Raw genomic sequence first — 15,000 nt, 5'->3', positions numbered from 1 at the left:
GTTGGAAAATCCCACCTGAGGTCCACGGACCTTTTCGCAGTCCGTGTCCCACCACCCGCTACGATTCCCGTGGCGGGCGGGACGGGAAAAGTCCCCCCCATGTCTGATCTGACAACAACCTCAAAGCACAGAAACATTGATGCTCCCACAGTGCAGAAAGAGGCCATTTGGCCCATCCAGTCTCTACCAACCACAATCCTACCCAGGCCCTATCCCGTGCCCCACACATTTACCCTGCCAATCCCCCTGACACCAAGGTCTTTTTGTCATGGCCAATCCACCTAACCTACACATCTTTGGACACTAAGGGGCAATTTAGCATGGCCAATCCACCTAACCTACACAACTTCGGACTCTGGGAGGAAACCGGAGCACCCGGAGGAAACCCACGCAGACACGGGGAGAACGTGCAAACTCCACACAGACAGTGACCCGAGGCCGGAATGGAACCCGGGACCCTGACACAGTGAGGCAGCAGTGCTAACCACTGTGCTACAGTGCCATATCCTGCCTGCCCCCTGATAACCTTTCACCCTCTGGCTTACCAAGAATCTACCCAGCTCTGCCTTCAAAATGTTCAAAGTCTCTGCTTCCACTGGATTCTGAGGAAGAGAGTTCCAGAAACTCAGCACCCTCTGGGTGAGAGAATGTCACCCGATTTTCATTTTAAAGGCTTTATTCTGAAACACCGTGGGCAGCATTGTCCCGCATCCCCTTCCCCTGCCGGGTATCTTTTCCGGAGGTGGCGCGCCATTGGCTGGTAACGGGATCTTCCAGTCCCTTTGGCGGGACAGGAAAATCCCGCTCACCAGAGAGCACCCGGGGATTAATCTCCCAATTGTAAGGAGGCTCCAGGGAAATCCTGGACAGTATGGACTGTGGGATCTTGCTGTGTACCCGGTCAGTGTTATATTACAGTGGCGCCTCAGGGTGGGCGAGTATGGGAGCAGCCTGAGAGGCCTACAGGGGTGTAAGGAGAGGCGCTACGGCAAGGCCGTTATCTCTGGAAATGGGTGACAGCTTCTTACACAGTGCGATGAAAACTGCAACACTCATGTTAAATTATTCCGGGTCTCAGCCTGGGATTCGGAGCTGTTTACAATCCAGGAGTATTTATAGACTCCAATCAGGAACCACGTGCTCCCTGAGCTTGCTGAATTAATAAATGATATTGCTTCGTTGGAATATTAATCACCCTCCCAATCTCAAACGAGGAGTGTTAGTTTGGAAATATATCTTAACCGCTGTGACAGAGAGAGAGACACTGGCCACATTCGCGTCAGGACTGTGGAACTCAGTAACTGACCCCACACCGGTGACTGGGGCCGAATCGTACAGCAAGGAGGCCATTCAGCCCATCTCCTGCAGTGACTCCACACTAACTGATAACCCACAGCGCCTTTTCCATAAGAAATGTCCCAGGGCGCAACACGGGATGACTATGTTGGCCTCAGAACCTGCAACGTGGTTGAGTTCAGGTCCTCCCAATGACCCTGCCCCATCACCCCACTCTATCCCACTCTGCACCGTAGCCCCTCCCTATCTCTGTAACTTCCTACATCCTTACATCCGCAAAACCTCCAATTCCACCGCTGGGCAAAAACCTCCTTCATCTTTCTGTGCCCAAATATCTCTTGGAATTTCGCACACAGCTCCGGGATGGGGAGTGTGGGGAGGTGCTGGAGGGCCACTGAAGGGTGGTCAGGGGTGTGGGTGGTGCCCACCTGGCAGACTGTTGGTGCCCGATGGGCACGCCAGACAGGCTGGCAGTGCTGCTGGTTAATGTGAGGTCATCCATCTTGGTCGGAATAACAGCAAAAATGACTATTATTTAAATGGTAAAAAATTGCAGCATGCCGCTATGCAGAGGGACCTGGGTGTCCTTGTGCAAGAATCTTAAGGAGTTGGTTTGCAGGTGCAGCAGGTAATGAAGGCAGCAAGTGGAATGTTGTCCTTCATTGCTGGAGGGATGGAGTTTAAAAACAGCGAGGTTATGTTGCAGCTGTATAAGGTGCTGGTGAGGCCACACCTGGAGTCCTGTGTACAGTTTTGGTCTCCTTACTTGAGAAAGGATATATTGGCACTGGAGGGGGTGCAGAGGAGATTCACTAGGTTGATTCCGGAGTTGAGAGGGTTGGCTTATGAGGAGAGACTGAGTAGACTGGGCCTATGCTCATTGGAATTCAGAAGAATGAGGGGAGATCTTATGGAAGACCATCAGACATAGGAGCAGAATTAGGCCACTCAGCCCATCGAGTCTGCTCCAAAATTCAATCATGGCTGATTTTCATCCCCGTTCTCCTGCCTTTTCCCCATAATCCCTGATCCCCTTATTAATCAAGAACCTATCTGTCTCTGTCTTAAAGACACTCAATGACCCGGCCTCCACAGCCTTCTGCGGCAAAGAGTTCCACAGATTCACCACTCTCTGGTTGGAGAAATTCCTCCTCATCTCTGTTTTAAAGGATTGTCCCTTCAGCCTGAGGTTGTGCCCTCTGGTTCTAGCTTTTCCGACGAGTGGAAACATCCTCTCCACATCCACTCTATCCAGGCCTCGCAGTATCCTGTAAGTTTCAATAAGATCCCCCCTCATCCTTCTAAACTCCAATGAGTACAGAGCCAGACTCCTCAACCGTTCGCCATACGACAAGCTCTTCATTCCAGGGATCATTCTTGTGAACCTCCTCTGGACCCTTTCCAAGGCCAGCACATCTTTCCTTAGATACAGGGCCCAAAACTGCTCATAATACTCCAAATGGGGTCTGACCAGAGCCTTATACAGCCTCAGAAGTACATCCCTGTTCCTGTATTCTAGCCCTCTTGATATGAATGCTATCATTGCATTTGCCTTCCTAACTGCCGACTGAACCTGCACATTAACCTTAAGAGAATCTTGAACAAGGACTCCCAAGTCCCTTTGTGTTTCTGATTTCCTAAACATTTCCCCATTTAGAAAATAGTCTATGCCTCCATTCCTCCTTCCAAAGTGCGTAACCTCACACTTTTCCACATTGTATTCCATCTGCCACTTCTTTGCCCACTCTCCTAACCTGTCCAAGTCCTTCTGCAGCCCCCCCGCTTCCTCAATACTCCCTGTCCCTCTACATATCTTTGTATCATTCTGCAAACTTAGAAACAGTGCCTTCAGTTCCTTCCTCCAAATCGTTAATGTATATTGTGAAAAGTTGTGGTCCCAGCACTGACCCCTGAGGCACACCACTAGTCACAGGCTGCCATCCTGAAATATACCCCTTTATCCCCACTCTGCCCTCTGCCAGTCAGCCAATCCTCTATCCATGCCAGGATCGTACCCTTAACACCATGGGTGCTTAACTTATTTAACAGTCTCCTGTGTGGCACCTTGTCAAAGGCCTTCTGGAAATCTAAATAAATCACGTCCACTTGTTCTCCTTTATCTAACTTCCTTGTTACCTCCTCAAAGAACTCTCACAGATTTGTCAGACATGACCTCCCCTTGACAAAGCCGTGCTGACTCAGTCCTATTTTATCGTGCATTTCCAAGTGCTCTGCAATATCATCTTTAATAATGGACTCTAAAATCTTGCCAATGACTGAAGTCAGGCTAACCGGCCTATAATTTCCCGTCTGCTGCCTCCCTCCCTTCTTAAACAGCAGTGTTACATTAACTACTTTCTAGTTCTCTGGGACCCTCCCTGCCTCCAGTGATTCCTGAACAAGCACCACCAATGCCTCCACAATTTCCTCAGCTATCTCTTTTAGCACCCTGGGGTGTAGTCCATCCGGTCCAGGTGATTTATCCACCTTCAAACCTTTCAGTTTCCCCAGAACCTTATAAGATTATGAAAACCACATAAGATTATGAAAGGAATAGATAAGATAGAAGCAGGGAAGTTGTTTCCACTGGCGGGTGAAACTAGAACTAGGGGGCATGGCCTCAAAATAAGGGGGAGCAGATTTAGGACTGAGTTGAGGAGGAACTTCTTCACCCAAAGGGTTGTGAATCTGTGGAATTCCCTGCCCAGTGAAGCAGTTGAGGCTACCTCATTGAATGTTTTTAAGGTAAAGATAGATAAATGTTTGAGCAGTAAAGGAATGGGGAACAGGTAAGTGGAGCTGAGTCCACGAAAAGTTCAGTCGTGATCTTATTGAATGGCGGAGCAGGCCCGAGGAGCCAGATGGCCCACTCCTGCTCCTAGGCCTGATGTTGTTAAGGCCCTGATGCCGTGTCAGGAAGGGGGTGGGGGGAGCATGCCACCAAGGAGGGTCCCGGTGTCCATGCCAGGAGACAGAGCACTTGTAAAACAGGCGTGGCGAGTGTGACAGGATTGCGATGCGGAGTGTGTGTCTAAGAGACTGGCGCCAATCACTCCAGTTTGACACGAGAAAATGCTTGGGGCAGATTTCTGCCCTGATTTCTTGTCCCTCACCCGTTTGGTGAATGTGTTGGAGAAGTTTCCGGAGTTCAGCTTCCCCGCCGATGTTGCGATGTGTCAGTATCTAGGGTGACACGTGATGAACGAGGGTTCGAGGAGATCCAGAGATTTGCCAGTCTGCTTGGAGCCAGGTCTCACTCAGTCTTGTGGATTTATCACCCTGTGACGCACAGCTCACACTCTCACACACTCTCACACACACTCACACACACTCACACATGTACACGCTCACACTCACACGCACTCACACACACTCACACATGTACACGCTCACACTCACACGCACTCACACACACTCACACATGTACACGCTCACACTCTCACACACTCTCACACACACTCACACATGTACACGCTCACACTCACACACACACACACTCACACACACTCACACATGTACACGCTCACACTCACACACACACTCACACACACTCACACACACTCACACACACTCACACATGTACACGCTCACACTCACACTCGCACTCACTCACACACACACACACTCACACACACTCACACACACTCACACATGTACACGCTCACACTCGCACTCACACACACACTCTCACACACACTCACACACACTCTCACACTCTCACACACTCACATTCTCACGCACTCACACACACTCACACACACACACACACTCACACACACACACACACACCACACACACACGCACTCACACACACACACTCACACTCACACACACACACACACACACCACACACACACGCACTCACACACACACACTCACACACACACTCACACACACACTCACACACACTCACACACACACTCACACACACACTCACACACACACTCACACACACACTCACACACACACGCACACACGTACACACTCACACACACACTCACACACACACTCACACACACACGCACTCACACACACACACGTACACGCTCACACACACACTCACACACACACACTCACACGCACTCACACACACACACTCACACGCACTCACATGCACTCACAAACACACACACACTCACACACACACACTCACACACACACACTCACTCACACTCACAGTCACACACACACGCTCACACTCACACACACTCACACACACACACTCTCAAACACACACACTCACACGCACTCACACACACACTCACACAGACACACACTCACACACACACACTCACACACACACACTCACACACACACACATGCACACTCACACACACACTCACAAACACACACACTCACTCACACACACACTCACATACACTCACACTCACACGCACACACTTACACACACACACACACTCACACTCACAGGCACTCACTCACACACACACACACTCACACACACAAACGCACACACACACTCACACACGCACACACACTCACGCACACACAAACAGACGCACACACACTCACACACACACTCACACACACACTCACACACACACTCACACACACACACTCTCACGCACACATACACACATTCACACACACACACTCACACATTCACTCACACACACACTCTTACACACACATACACTCACGCGCACACACACACTCACACACTCACTCACACACACATACACACACTCACACACACACACTCACACTCACTCTCACACACACACACACAGAACCTGAAGGTCAGCTGTGGAATATTTAATAACAGCAACACCACGTAGCACCCCATTCAGAAGCATGTTTACATCAGGAGGGAACTTGCTGGGGAGATTGTGGTAGCGTTTAACAGAGTGTGGCAAGAATAGTAAAGGCCACAGTTGGGGAAGGAGAGGGAGCGCGGCACCGGGGGATCCGACTGTCACCTACACATCCAACACCAAATCAGGAGGTTCAGAGAGACAGATACTGACATACTGAGAGAGGGATAGTGACAGTGAAGGGGAGGATAGAGGGATCGAGACAGTAAAGGGGAGGATAGAGGGATAGAAACAGTGAAGGGGAGGATAGAGGGATCGAGACAGTAAAGGGGAGGATAGAGGGATAGAAACAGTGAAGGGGAGGATAGAGGGATAGAGACAGTGAAGGGGGAGGATAGAGGGATAGAAAGATGCGGATTAATCCGGGATAGTCAGCATGGATTCGTGAAGGGCAAGTCGTGCCTCACAAATTTGATTGAAATTTTTGAGGAGGTAACTAAGTGTGTTGATGAAGGTAGGGCAGTTGATGTCATATACATGGATTTTAGTAAGCCGTTTGATAAGGTCCCCCATGGTCGGCTTATGATGAAAGTGAGGAGGTGTGGGATAGAGGGAAAGTTGGCCAATTGGATAGGTAACTGGCTATCTGATCGAAGACAGAGGGTGGTGGTCGATGGAAAATTTTCGGATTGGAGGCAGGTTGCTAGCGGAGTGCCGCAGGGATCAGTGCTTGGTCCTCTGCTCTTTGTGATTTTTATTAATGACTTAGAGGAGGGGGCTGAAGGGTGGATCAGTAAATTTGCTGATGACACCAAGATTGGTGGAGTAGTGGATGAGGTGGAGGGCTGTTGTAGGCTGCAAAGAGACATAGATAGGATGCAAAGCTGGGCTGAAAAATGGCAAATGGAGTTTAACCCTGATAAATGTGAGGTGATTCATTTTGGTAGGACTAATTTAAATGTGGATTACAGGGTCAAAGGTAGGGTTCTGAAGACTGTGGAGGAACACAGAGATCTTGGGGTCCATATCCACAGATCTCTAAAGGTTGCCACTCAAGTGGATAGAGCTGTGAAGAAGGCCTATAGTGTGTTAGCTTTTATTAACAGGGGGTTGGAGTTTAAGAGCCGTGGGGTTATGCTGCAACTGTACAGGACCTTGGTGAGACCACATTTGGAGTATTGTGTGCAGTTCTGGTCACCTCACTATAGGAAGGATGTGGAAGCGCTGGAAAGAGTGCAGAGGAGATTTACCAGGATGCTGCCTGGTTTGAGGGTAGGTCTTATGAGGAAAGGTTGCGGGAGCTAGGGCTGTTCTCTCTGGAGCGGAGGAGGCTGAGGGGAGACTTAATAGAGGTTTATAAAATGATGAGGGGGATAGATAGAGTGAACGTTCAAAGACTATTTCCTCGGGTGGATGGAGCTATTACAAGGGGGCATAACTATAGGGTTCGTGGTGGGAGGTACAGGAAGGATATCAGAGGTAGGTTCTTTACGCAGAGAGTGGTTGGGGTGTGGAATGGACTGCCTGCAGTGATAGTGGAGTCAGACACTTTAGGAACATTTAAGCGGTTATTGGATAGGCACATGGAGCACACCAGGATGATAGGGAGTGGAATAGCTTGATCTTGGTTTCAGATAAAGCTCGGCACAACATCGTGGGCCGAAGGGCCTGTTCTGTGCTGTACTGTTCTATGTTCTAAACAGTGAAGGAGAGGATAGAGGGATTGAAACAGTGAAGGGGAGGATAGAGGGATAGAGACACTGAAGGGGGAAGATAGAGGGATAGAAACAGTGAAGGAGAAGGATAGAGGGATAGAGACACTGAAGGGGGAAGATAGAGGGATAGAGACAGTGAAGGGGAGGAGAGAGGGATAGAGACACTGAAGGGAGAGGATAGAGGGATAGAGACAGTGAAGGAGGAGGATAGAGGGATAGAAACAGTGAAGGAGGAGGATAGAGGGATAGAGACAGTGAAGGGGAGGATAGAGGGATAGTGACAGTGAAGGAGGAGGATAGAGGGATAGAGACACTGAAGGGGGAGGATAGAGGGATAGAGACAGTGAAGGGGAGGAGAGAGGGATAGAGACACTGAAGGGAGAGGATAGAGGGATAGAGACAGTGAAGGGGAGGAGAGAGGGATAGAGACACTGAAGGGAGAGGATAGAGGGATAGAGACAGTGAAGGAGGAGGATAGAGGGATAGAAACAGTGAAGGAGGAGGATAGAGGGATAGAGACAGTGAAGGAGGAGGATAGAGGGATAGAAACAGTGAAGGAGGAGGATAGAGGGATAGAGACAGTGAAGGGGAGGATAGAGGGATAGAGACAGTGAAGGTGAGGATAGAGGGATAGAGACATTGAAGGTGAGGATAGAGGGATAGAGACAGTGAAGGGGAGGATAGAGGGATAGTGACAGTGAAGGGGAGGATAGAGGGATAGAGACAGTGAAGGGGGAGGATAGAGGGATAGAAACAGTGAAGGAGGAGGATAGAGGGATAGAGACAATGAAGGGGAGGATAGAGGGATGGTGACAGCGAAGGGGAGGATAGAGGGATAGAAACAGTGAAGGGGGAGGATAGAGGGATAGTGACAGTGAAGGAGAAGGATAGAGGGATGGTGACAATGAAGGGGAGGATAGAGGGATAGAGACAGTGAAGGAGGAGGATAGAGGGATGGTGACAATGAAGGGGAGGATAGAGGGATAGAGACAGTGAAGGAGGAGGATAGAGGGATAGAGACAGTGAAGGGGAGGATAGAGGGATAGAGACAGTGAAGGGGGAGGATAGAGGGATGGTGACAGTGAAGGAGGAGGATAGAGGGATAGAGACAGTGAAGGGGAGGATAGAGGGATAGAGACAGTGAAGGGGGAGGATAGAGGGATGGTGACAGTGAAGGAGGAGGATAGAGGGATAGAGACAGTGAAGGGGGAGGATAGAGGGATGGTGACAGTGAAGGAGGAGGATAGAGGGATAGAGACAGTGAAGGGGGAGGATAGAGGGATAGAGACAGTGAAGGAGAAGGATAGAGGGATAGAAACAGTGAAGGGGAGGATAGAGGGATAGTGACAGTGAAGGGGAGGAGGATAGAGGGATAGAGACAGTGAAGGGGAGGAGGATAGAGGGATAGAGACAGTGAAGGGGGAGGATAGAGGGATAGAGACATGAAGGGGAGGATAGAGGGATAGAGACAGTGAAGGGGGAGGATAGAGGGATGGTGACAGTGAAGGAGGAGGATAGAGGGATAGAGACAGTGAAGGGGGAGGATAGAGGGATAGAGACAGTGAAGGAGAAGGATAGAGGGATAGAAACAGTGAAGGGGAGGATAGAGGGATGGTGACAATGAAGGGGAGGATAGAGGGATAGAGACAGTGAAGGGGAGGATAGAGGGATAGAGACAGTGAAGGGGGAGGATAGAGGGATAGAGACAGTGAAGGGGGAGGATAGAGGGATAGAGACAGTGAAGGAGGAGGAAAGAGGGATAGAGACAGTGAAGGGGGAGGATAGAGGGATAGAGACAGTGAAGGGGGAGGATAGAGGGATGGTGACAGTGAAGGAGAAGGATAGAGGGATAGAGACAGTGAAGGGGGAGGATAGAGGGATAGAGACAGTGAAGGGGAGGATAGAGGGATAGTGACAGTGAAGGGGGAGGATAGAGGGATAGAGACAGTGAAGGAGAAGGATAGAGGGATAGTGACAGTGAAGGGGGAGGATAGAGGGATAGTGACAGTGAAGGGGGAGGATAGAGGGATAGAGACACTGAAGGAGAAGGATAGAGGGATAGTGACAGTGAAGGGGGAGGATAGAGGGATAGTGACAATGAAGGGGAGGATAGAGGGATAGTGACAGTGAAGGGGGAGGATAGAGGGATAGAGACAGTGAAGGAGAAGGATAGAGGGATAGTGACAGTGAAGGGGGAGGATAGAGGGATAGTGACAGTGAAGGGGGAGGATAGAGGGATAGAGACACTGAAGGAGAAGGATAGAGGGATAGTGACAGTGAAGGGGGAGGATAGAGGGATAGTGACAGTGAAGGGGGAGGATAGAGGGATAGTGACAGTGAAGGGGGAGGATAGAGGGATAGAGACAGTGAAGGGGGAGGATAGAGGGATAGAGACAGTGAAGGAGAAGGATAGAGGGATAGAAACAGTGAAGGGGGAGGATAGAGGGATAGAGACAGTGAAGGGGGAGGATAGAGGGATAGAAACAGTGAAGGAGGAGGATAGAGGGATAGAAGATCGTTTAGAAGAGGAATATGAAGTTCTGACGATCGAGAGAGTGAAGGAGTGAAGATCGAGAGAGTGAAGGAGTGGAGATAGAGAGAGTGAAGGAGTGGAGATAGAGAGAGTGAAGGAATGGAGATAGAGAGAGTGAAGGAATGGAGATAGAGTGAAGGAATGGAGATAGGGAGAGTGAAGGAGTGGGGATAGGGAGAGTGAAGGAGTGGAGATAGAGAGAATGAAGGAGTGGAGATAGAGAGAATGAAGGAGTGGAGATAGAGAGAATGAAGGAGTGGAGATAGAGAGAATGAAGGAGTGGAGATAGAGAGAGTGAAGGAGTGGAGATGGAGAGAGTGAAGGAGTGGAGATAGAGAGAGTGAAGGAGTGGGGATAGAGAGAGAGTGAAGGAATGACGATAGAGAGATACAGTGAGCGGCTGGGCCCACGCTGAGAGGCTGGGCCTACATCGGCAGGCTGGGTAAACTCGGGGAATATACTTTCAAGTTTCGAAGGAGGAGAGGTGATCTGGAGCGGGTGGAACTGAGACATTGTTGCTGCCAATCAGTGAATCGCTGCTAAACATTTCCCACTGAGATGAGGAGAATTTACTTCTCTGGAGAGGGTTGTGAATTTTTGGAATTCTTTCCCCCGGAGGTTTTAATGCTGCCACGTTGAATAAAGAGAGATGGGGTTTTGATCTCATGGGGAATGAAGAGAGCGGATAGGAGTGTGTCGTCGAAAGCTATGTTCAGGCAGACTGGAAGACAAGGGAAGTACACCAGGCCGGCTGCTCCATCCTGCTCCTGTCTCCCGCCAAGCTCCTTTATGTCCAAGGCTCCGTATAAATGCAAAAGCCGCATTGCCTCTGGATCTGCACAGGTGTTGGGGAGGGCAATACCACCTGGAATGGGGTTCCCGATGCCCATTTAGATCTCGGGGTGCGACTGCGGAGGTGAGCCCAGTGTCTCAGCGATTAGCACTGCTGCCTCCTGGCGCCAGGGACCCGGGTTCAATTCCAGCCTCAGGTCACTGTCTGTGTGGAGTTTGCACATTCTCCCCGTGTCTGCGTGGGTTTCCTCCGGGTGCTCCGGTTTCCTTCCATACTCCAATGATGTGCAGGTTAGGAGGATCGGCCATGTTCAATTGCCCCTTAGTGTCCAAAGATGTGCGGGTTAGGTGGATGGGCCATGGGAAGTGTCTGGGGTTTACAGGGATAGGCAGAGCGATGGGCCTGGATAAGATGCTCTTTTTGGCAGATGGAGGGGAAGCGTCGATACAGATGTGATGGGCCAAATGGCCTCTTTCTGCACTGTCAGGATTCTCTGGGGCGGAGTGCCAGAAGCCTCGCTGCAGGAGAAGGTGGGGAAAAAGTGACGGGAATGTTTGAGGAAAAAAAAGGGAGCAACTAAACGGTTGAAAAGAAGACTATCCATCCATACCCCAGCCCTCCCCGCACACACCGAGCTCCCTGCCACCCGAGTCTGCAGTTAGTTGCTGGCATCTGTCTGATTCTCTTTGAAGGGGATGTAATTAAGGAATTGAGACTGGAGGAGAGCACATTGTGTTTTCCAAAAGGCCCCAGGCAGATCAATAAAACACACACAAACACTCACACGCACACACACACACACACAGACTGCTGCAGAGCTGAAGGATGTCTCTCAGTTGGTGTCGAGCGTAAAGTCAGGTTCCAGTCTCTCCGATCACTGCAGTCTAAACTCGACAGTAAACAGCTCGGAGACAAGACGGGAAAGGAAGGCTGCGAGGGAATGGCCAGCGCGCTCGTTCGAGAGCTCCTACCCCTCTCCCCCTCCAGGGCTAACTGCTCTCCGCCGTTCTACCTGCCTTCACGAGCCCTCCCCAAGCTCCGGGCTGTCCCCAGGCTGACGATGTCCCTCACTGTCGCATCGCTTGGTTTCCCAGTAAGTGCCTTCGGTTCCTACCGTGCGGTTCTCTGTTAATCTTCCTCAGCATTTCATTACCGGCACCGGTGGCTGGGCCGTGGTGGTGGGGGGGGGGGGGGGGGGGGATCGTCTGACAGGGGAGGTGGGAAAGGATTTTGATTCCGTTCGTTGCTAGCGAGGCCGCTCACTTAGTCTCCGACCCCGGCAGCCACACATCGGGAAGGAGGTGGTGAGCCGCCATCTTGAATTGCCGCGGTCCGCGTGGTGCGGGCAGTCCTGAGGATTCGGCAGCAGTGAACACGTGACCAAGTCAGGACGGGGTGTGGGGAGTTGTGAGTTTGGAAGGAAGATGAAGGTGGTGGCGTTCCCTTGTGGCCGCTGCCCGTCTTCTCTTCGAGGCAGTGGGGGACTGGTTCAGATTGGCGGTGTTTGTGGTCGGCTAAACGTGAGGCCGGTCGGGGGAGGGCGTATCTGCAGGCAAACGTCACGTATCCACTGTGCACAGCGAGTTGAGCCTGCATTTACATAGCCCCTTTAACAGTACGGTGCTTCATCGAGTAATCAGCTCGGAGCAGCGAGACATTGGGAGAGTTGGCCAGTGTAAACTGTCAGGAGCATTTTAAAGGAGGGGATGGGAGGGAAAAGAGAAAGACAGAGATGTTTCAGGAGGGGAATTCCAGGGGCAGCTGAAGGTAAGGCCACCTACAGTGGGCTGATTTAGACAGGGATTGCGGAGGGTTGCCAGGGCTGGAGGAGGTCACAGAGGTCGGGAGAGACCAAACCCTTTGATTTGATTTATTATTGTCCCTATTTATTTTTTAGTGTCACAAGGAGGCTTACATTAACACTGCAATGAAGTTACTGTGAAAAATCCCCTAGCCATCACATTCCGGCGCCTGTACGGATATACTGAGGGAGAATTTATTATTGTCACTTGTATTAACATACAGTGAAAAGTATTGTTTCTTGCCCGCTATACAGACAAAGCATACCGTTCATAGAGAGGGAAAGGAGTACAGAATGTAGTGTTACAGTCATAGCTAGGGTGTAGAGAAAGATCAACTTCATGCGAGGTCGGTCCATTCAAAAGTCTGACGGCAGCAGGGAAGAAACTGTTCTTGAGTCGGTTGGTACGTGACCTCAGACTTTTGTATCTTTTTCCCGACAGAAGAAGATGGAAGAGAGAATGTACGGGGTGCGTGGGGTCCTTAATTATGCTGGCTGCTTTGCCGAGGCAGCAGGAAGTGTAGACGGAGTCAATGGATGGGAGGCTGGTTTGCCTGATGGACTGGGTTTCGTCCAAGACCTTTTGTAGTTTCTTGCGGTCTTGGGCAGAGCAGGAGCCCAGACCAAGCTGTGATACAACCAGAAAGAATGCTTTCTATGGTGCATCTGTAAAAGTTGGTGAGAGTCGTAGTGGACATGCCAAATCTCCTTGGCCTCCTTGCTGGGCTGGAGGAGGTCAGGGAGATGTGGTGGGTAGTGGGAGGAACCAAACCCTTCTGGTGCGGCCCTCAGCTTCGAGTGACCATTTATTTCTGAAAATCTGCAAACAGGGACAGGAAACTGTGCCCTCGGGGAATGGCCTCCCGGGCCATCTAGTTGGTGATGTCCCTCTCAGGAGTCGGAGGGGCCGGCTGTAACCTGTTGACTCCTCCTCAGGTGGGTTTTCTCTGCAGACTAGAGTACGGGGCGGTTTCTCCCAGCATGCTCCCTCTCTACTGCAGCAACAACAACATTTGTTTGTTTAGCACCTGGACCGTTTCTCCAGAGATGTGGGGCTTTTCCGGTGAGGTCAGGTTTAACTGGTGGTCCTATACTCATCAGAGTTCAGAAGGATGAGAGGTGAACTGACTGAAATAGGGGGTGGGGGGATGGCGATCTTACCCAGAAAATTCTGAGTCCAGAATGGGCCGGAGAGTTCCAGATCTGTATTTTCGGCAAGGCCACCAGTCAGATCTTATGCATTATGTCCAGTAAAAAAAACTCGATCTGTTTCCACCTGTGGAGTGTGGAGGCAGAGCCTAAATCACCTAAAAGCTGGCTGATAGCAGCAGAGGGCACCTTTGTGCATGTGCAGGTCTCGGTGCCGAGAGCAGCAGACTTGTCACTGCCTCTGCGGCCATCAGCCTTCCTCCATTGACAAACCACCCCCCCCCCCCCACTACCATGAGGCCTCCCACAGCTGCTTGCAACCCCTTCCCTGCCCAGAACAATCACCCCCCCCCCCTGCCACCCGCCTGCAATGATTGCGACACCCCCCCCCCACCGACTGCAGAGTGCACAGCAGTCTCCCCCCTCCCCCCCACCAAGTGGTTTTACCCCCCCCCCTCCCCCCCCCGCCCAGTAGGCCCTGCCTCCCTCTGGCCCCATCCCTTGGCACTGCCTGGTGCCCGGTGGGCAGTGTCAGGGTGCCTGGCTAGCACTGCCAGGGTGCCCAGTGAGCAGCTCCAGGGGTGTCCGGCTGGCACTGTCCAAGGGGCAACACCCCCACCTCCAACCTCCCCGGGGAGCCTCAGTGGCCTCCATTTCTACTCACCAGGGGAATCTCTCCCAGTGAGGCCACAGAGCCCGGACGATAACATCCTGGGCTTCGTAATTCGATATAAATGATCATTTTAATAAATTTAAATAATTTATGCAGCCTTGCACCCACAGCTGGGTGGAATTTTAAAAATAATCGAGAATTAAAATTGGTGATGATGCAACTGTTCTTGATTGTGGGACTAACCCTATCACTAATGTCCCTTACGGGAAGGAAATCTGTCGTCCTTACCCGGCCTGGCCTAAATGTGAGACCAGAGCCACAGCAA

At 51.0% G+C, this 15,000-nt stretch overlaps 1 protein-coding gene across 3 annotated transcripts in view; it reads left to right on the top strand.

Moving 5' to 3' along the window:
• Positions 1-15,000, top strand: part of LOC144496759 (regulator of G-protein signaling 3-like) — a 101,721-nt gene that overhangs the window by 41,212 nt on the left and 45,509 nt on the right. Inside the window, exon 1 of one of the 3 annotated variants that reach the window (XM_078217281.1) lies at positions 12,174-12,205. The exons of the other annotated variants lie outside the window; for them this stretch is intronic. The gene's annotated coding sequence lies outside the window, so the exon portion shown is untranslated. Of the gene's footprint in view, positions 1-12,173; positions 12,206-15,000 lie in introns of those variants that run through there. 3 annotated transcript variants of the gene reach the window in all.

Source organism: Mustelus asterias, chromosome 8 (assembly GCF_964213995.1).
Source record: "Mustelus asterias chromosome 8, sMusAst1.hap1.1, whole genome shotgun sequence".
Lineage (NCBI taxonomy): Eukaryota > Metazoa > Chordata > Chondrichthyes > Carcharhiniformes > Triakidae > Mustelus > Mustelus asterias.
This window is presented reverse-complemented; position numbering and strand designations above follow the sequence as displayed.